This window comes from Cibotium barometz, chromosome 21 (assembly GCF_041138505.1).
Source record: "Cibotium barometz isolate CiBa-2024 chromosome 21, ASM4113850v1, whole genome shotgun sequence".
In the NCBI taxonomy this organism is placed as follows: domain Eukaryota; kingdom Viridiplantae; phylum Streptophyta; class Polypodiopsida; order Cyatheales; family Cibotiaceae; genus Cibotium; species Cibotium barometz.
The window spans coordinates 30,140,873-30,146,872 of record NC_141066.1 but is presented as its reverse complement, the minus strand read 5'-3'; the positions used below and the strand labels follow the sequence as shown (position 1 = coordinate 30,146,872).

Sequence of the window (6,000 nt, the reverse complement as noted above, 5' to 3'; positions counted from 1 at the left end):
CGCAGGGGGGAGGGGGAGGGGGAGCGGGGGAGCGGACCACCCTTGCGGCACCTCGCCACGCGGTACCATCGATGCATTTCAGCCGATCGCGACACGGTCGCCCCGCCGTCGCCCCGTGGGACGGGAGGGGGACGTGCGTACGGATGGCTAGCTCCGCCGTGGGCCCCCCGCTCCCAGGAGGAGGCAGGGGGCGGGGGCGTGGGGGTCGTGAGGACGCTCAGGCAAGCATGCCCTTGGACGAGCCGCGGGCGCAAGTTGCGTTCAAAGACTCGATGATTCGCGGAATTCTGCAATTCACACGACATATCGCATTTCGCTGCATTCTTCATCGTTGCAAGAGCCAAGATATCCGTTGCTGAGAGTCGTTGCTACATAAGTTGATCCTCCCGTAGGGAGGGGTCTCAGTGATGCCCCCACTGAGGATCAAAAGGCTCATGTTAAAGGCTTTGTTTAGCAAGTTAGAATTTACTTGTTGACTGACTCAGGACCTATGGCTGGTTTTGGATATGATGTGTTCAAAGGTGAGAAGAATGAGAATGTTGCTTAGTTTCTTAGAAGGATTGAATTGGTGGCTTTGGGCAATGGCAGAGATGATGATGCCTATAAGTTGAGGATGGTAGACTTGTTGTTAGAAGATGAAGCTAGGGAATGGTTTGAATTTGAGGCCATGGATGTTGACAGGGAAAGCTAGGACAGGTTGAAGAGAGCTTTGAAGAGGAAGTATGGGAGAACTGACAGCCCAGAAGAGTTATGGAGAGAGCTTCATAAGCCGAATCAGGGAGGGGATGAAGACATGTTTGATTTGGTTGGCAGGTTTGAGGCTGTTTGGAGAAATCTTCTAAAAGCTTTGGGTGAGAATTAGGTGCCACCTGATTTTCTAAAAAAAGACAGGTTCATTGGTGTGTTGCATGAGAGCATTAGGGTGAAAGTGGAGCTGAAAGATCCTGACAAATATGATAGGGCAGTCAGGATCACCAACTGAGCAGTGGAGAAAGAGAGTGAGGAAGGAGTAGCTGGCAAGAAAGGAGAGGAAAGCAAGCAGGTCTGAGGTGAAAGCCTTGCCCATGGTTATGCATGTACAGAGTGAAAGTTGTGTGGAAACTCCCAGGTTTGTCGAGTCATGTAGAAGGCAGGAGGGTCTGCATCAAGAGGTACAAAGGCTGACTGATCAGGTAGGGAATTTGAATATGATTGTGCTGGGGATTCTAGGAGTTGATTGGAATTAAGAGCAACCCCTGAGTCGGTTTGAAGATGTGAATATGGCTGGAGCTATTATGGAAGTGATAGAGTCTTTGAATGGATTAGATGAGGAGATAGATTTGGATCAAAGTCTATTTGAGTTAGTAACGGAGGATGCATGTGTTGATGCTCCTGGAGTCTTTGGGGTGACTATTGATGTTCATATGCGGGAAGCAGGCATAGGTTTGAAGGATTCTGACTTTGTGTTTTCAGAGAAGGAGCTAGAGGAAGATGGTGATATGAAGTAGGCATCTGAATGTATTTTAGAAGTGGCAAGGGGTTCTGTGGATATTGTGGGTGCTGAATGTGATCAAGGTGAGCTACAAGATGCTCCTTTGTGCTTTGTTGATACTTTTGTAGATGATATTGATGCTACTTATTTTAAAGTGGATTGATGGGGATGATGCTGCAGATGCTACTAAGACCATGCATGTGTCCTACTCAAACTCAAGGCCTTTGCTAAGACCTTGTAGATAGTATTGAGGATCGTAATAGGCCTCCAATGCTGAATATCATCTGATACTCCCTCCCCCTTGGGGATAAGATAGATCAAGCCCTCTGAAAAGCTCTGTGGCATCACCCCAGTGTCCAAAACATACTGAAAGCCCCTGCGGAGGCCTGGCCCCAAAAGGTCCCAATAGCGCATAAAAAAGGCCGGCGTCAGTCCGTCCTCCCCTGGGCAACTATGTCGCGGCAGGACCCTCAAGGCCTCGGCAAGCTCAATCTCTGACAGAGGCACTCCTAGAACTGTACGCATACGGTCTGTGACCCTCCTCTGCACATGGGCCCACACAGTCTGTCTGCAAGCATCTCGATCCTCAGTGGCTGGCTCCGCTGAAAGCAGGTCTCTATAGAATGCAGTGGCAATGGCTCTGATCTCCCCGAGCTCAGTAGCTACCGATCCATCCGGTCTACCAAGTTGACGGACTCCTGCTCGCGCATGGTGGGGTCCAGTGATCTCAAAAAACTCTCCAGTCACTCTATCACCAAGCTGCGTCCACTGAGAGGCCTGACGACGATAGTAAAACTCATGTCTCTGCTCCTCTGCCTCTCTAACCTCCTGGTGTGCCTGGCTCACCACCCACTCACATGCAGGTTGCTGCTCCTGAAGGCGCTGTAGCGAAGCAAGGCTGCGTCTCAGCTGATGCTCCCGCTCGCGAATCTCTCCCAGCCGTGTCAAAGCTGTAGCGTGCAGAAAAGAGCTAATCTCGATGAGTCCCTGGGCACACTGGCCCGCTGCATCCTGGTCAGAACACTGACTATCCTGCCAGATCCTCTCAATGTCCTCAACGAGACTGGGATCTGTAAGTACCCTCTCTGGGATCCTCAACTGCAAGCTAGGCTCCTGTGTCCTCTCCTCCAATGTCAAGATAACTGGCGCATGATCTGAAAATGAGGTGCCAGCAAGAATGCCGACGGAGCCCCCTCGCTCCCCTAACCAGTCGCCCACATAGAAGCGATCAATCCGTGATAGATTAGTCCCTCCTTGTGCCGCCGGCGATCCGACCGAGAGAAACTAAAACTGTCTTGAGACCGGGAGAAAGTCCCATGCTGCCATGCATCAGTGATCCTTAGTGACATGCAAAACCGGTCCCAAGCTGCAAGCTCCGTGCCGTGCACTGTAACATGACTGCCTCCCACCCTATCGGCTGGGTCCTCAAGCATGTTGAAGTCTCCCCCGACACACCAATGTGCGGCCTCTGGCAATGCATCCGTAACCTAGGTCCAGAACTCTGCTCTGGCACTAGCATGATTGGGTGCATAGACGTTGAGCATGCCCAATAGCTCATCATGCATTCTCAGAATGACATACTGTGCTCTACCAGGCACAATGATCCCTCGATCCACAATGGCCTGCCGCCATACATCTGCAATGACCATGCATACTCCTCCCTGTCCACCCAAAGGACCAAACCCTGCAGACCAAAAAGTGTCCCATCTACCAGGCATCACCGAACCATATCTCCGGATCCTCCTCTCACCCAAGTGGTGCTCCTGCATCATCAAAATATCAATGCTGCCACCAACCAGGCATCTCTGAAGCTCTTGCCTCAAGCAACCACGATAGCGTATAAAATGTGCTCCGCCAAGGCCCTGTACATTCCATGAGATGATCCTCATGGATGCCCTGCTGAGGTGGATGCTGTCTCAGCCGTACGGCGGGTCTTCGCAAGCGGCTTGGATGGAGAGTAGTCCCCATCCGAGCGGCTGCGAATCTGCCCACCCGGTGTACTGCAAGAATCACGGATCAGGCGCCAGTGGCTGTGGCCCATGGCGACTGCCTCCCGCTCTGACAGAGCAACCTCGTGTATACACACATATCCAGGGTCGCGTGCTAAGTCTGCCACTATGCGAACGACCAAATGACGAATCCCTGAGGTATCCACACTCCCGAGATCCAAGAAAAAATGAGCCAACTCCCATAGTCGGCCTATCACATCTGTCACCTCTAGATCGCTCATATGATGAGAAAACTCAACTGCCTGAGTCTTCAAAGTGCTGAGAGCGAGCTCTAGAGTCCACTTCCGGTCGCAAGGGCCACATAGAGGGAACGAGAAGGCCACCGCTGAATCTAGTGCCTCCTCCCCGCGGGCCAAAGGTATCACTACATGAACTCGGATGGGTGCTGGCTCATGGGGGCCCTCTGCTCCAAAAAGCCGTGTGAAGGCATAATCAAAAGCCTCCGAGCGCTGTCTAATGCCGAGGCGACTCAGCCGACTGCGGATAGATGAAATCCGTGAAGCCCGAATCGGCATGGTAGGTCTCCTCTGTGATGCTCGAGCGAGGTCGGTACTCAGCGCCCTCGGGATTGCAGGTGAACGCTAGGGGACTGCGAGGGCCTCCCGGGAAGGTGAGGCGGGCGGAGGGGGAGAGGGGGGGCGAGGGGGGTGGAGAGGGAGCTGCTGCCGAAACCGGAGTGGGGATGGGAGGAGGCGATGGTGGAAGCGAGGCGGAGGGAGGGGGCGGGGGTGGGGGGGTGAAGGAGGGGGTGCTGGCATCTCCTGGTCCTCAATCGTCGCTCGTGGGGGTCTCCTCCTGGAGGGGAGAAAAACTGTTCCTCACGGGAACCCAGTGAGGCTGAGACTGTGGCTGCTGCTGTCTGCAGCGGTCTCTGGGCGTGCTGCTGTGGCTGTCTCCCTCGGCGGTGCCCCTGTCGAGGCTGCCACTCCGAGGTCTCTATGGCCTGAGCAGGTGTCCCGGAGGCAGTCTGCCGAGCCGCATCTGTGGGTGGGCCATCAGTGTCCTGCTGCTGTGGTGAGGGTCGAGGTCTCCTGCGAGGGTAGGCCTTGGCCAGATGGCCGACCTGCCTGCAAATGAAGCACTGATTCGGGAGCCCCGAGAACTCCATTCTCTGATCTATCCATCCCCCCCTATCCTAGGTAGCTGAATGACCTTAGGAAGGGAGGAGATGTCAGACACCAACACTCTGACCGAAAGTAGCCCAGCTGCTCTGGCCACCACTGAAGCTGCTGAGGGGCCAGTCTCTAGTACCGAGCCCACCAATGCTCCTAGCCTAGAGAGGAGCGGAAGATACTCCCGACGGAGTCCAGGGAAGCAAACTGTAACATGGAAAAGGCGCTCTCCCTGCTCCGCCATCGCTGCTGGGTCAAATCCATGCTGCCAAGGTCTGAAGAAAGCCCGAGCACCCTTGATGTCAAGGGGACTCATGGCAAGGACCTTGGCAACGCTCTGGGCGGCCTCGAACTCGATCTGGTAATGTCCACGGCCTAGTAGCTGTACGTCCAGGATCTTGCCCACATCTGCAAGAAGGCGGGCCTGAAGAAGATCCCGGATCTCCCCTCTGCTGCTGGGGTGAGTGCCGACTATACGGCAGATGGTGGAATGAGCCTGGAGGCGTTCCACCTCTGCGGTGAGGCTCGCTTCCTCTTCTGGCGAAAGAGAAAGCCTGATGGGGGTGTCCTCAGGAGCAGGCGAGGGGGCTGCGGATGAGTCCCTCTGAGGCGGGGCGGGAGGAGCCTCCATCAGAGTCTAAAGCTGCGAGCGACGAAGGCGGAGATCCTGCTAGAAATGAGCTGCACACAGAGAGGCGGAAGACGGAGAAAAAAAAGAAAACCAAACCCCCTGGGGGCGGAAGCAAGAAAAAGGAGGGGGGGGGGAAAGACGAAGGAGAAACCCAAGGGGGGGGAGCGGGAGCTACGCGCAAGAGGGAGGGGAGGAGAGCGAGCTGGCGGAGGGGGGGGACGGGACGCTGCAGAGGGGAGGAAGGTGCGAAGGAAGGGGGGGGCGCGAAGGTGAGGAAGGCGGCGGGCAGAGCAGCTGGGGAGGGGGCACAGCAGTGAAGGTAGGCGGGGGGGGCTAATGGAGGCGGCGGGCAATGCAGCGAGGGAGGGGGCGCAGCAGCGAAGGCAGGCGGGGGGGGAAAGGGAAGGCGCGAGGAGCGAGGGGAGGCGAGGGGGCGAGCAGGCAGGGAGGCGAGGGGGCGAGCAGGCAGGGAGGCGAAGGGCGCAGATGTGCAGGCAACGCGAGCAGGGAGGGGGCGGGAGCTTCAGCGAGCACCGTGAGTTGCTTTCGGAAGTATCCTCCAAAGGACACATCTTTATGTCGAAAGGACACAACTATTCATTCAAAAGTCACACCCTTTCATCAAGGATGTGCCTCTTCATTTGTACCTCTTCAGGTGCTATTTAACAAGGCCTCATGTCCCAATGCAATAACACATAGCTTTCTGTTCTAAGCATCTTACTTTCAGTGTTATATCTTTAATCATGTCTTATAAATCACTAATAGGCTCAGAAGTCC

General features: G+C 55.2%; 1 non-coding gene across 1 annotated transcript; it reads right to left on the bottom strand.

Annotated features, from left to right (window-relative positions):
* Window positions 1-211: 211 nt before the first annotated feature.
* Window positions 212-364, bottom strand: LOC147627054 (5.8S ribosomal RNA). Its single transcript, XR_015268552.1, has one exon. It is a non-coding gene; the product is annotated as a 5.8S ribosomal RNA (ribosomal RNA).
* Window positions 365-6,000: the final 5,636 nt, after the last annotated feature.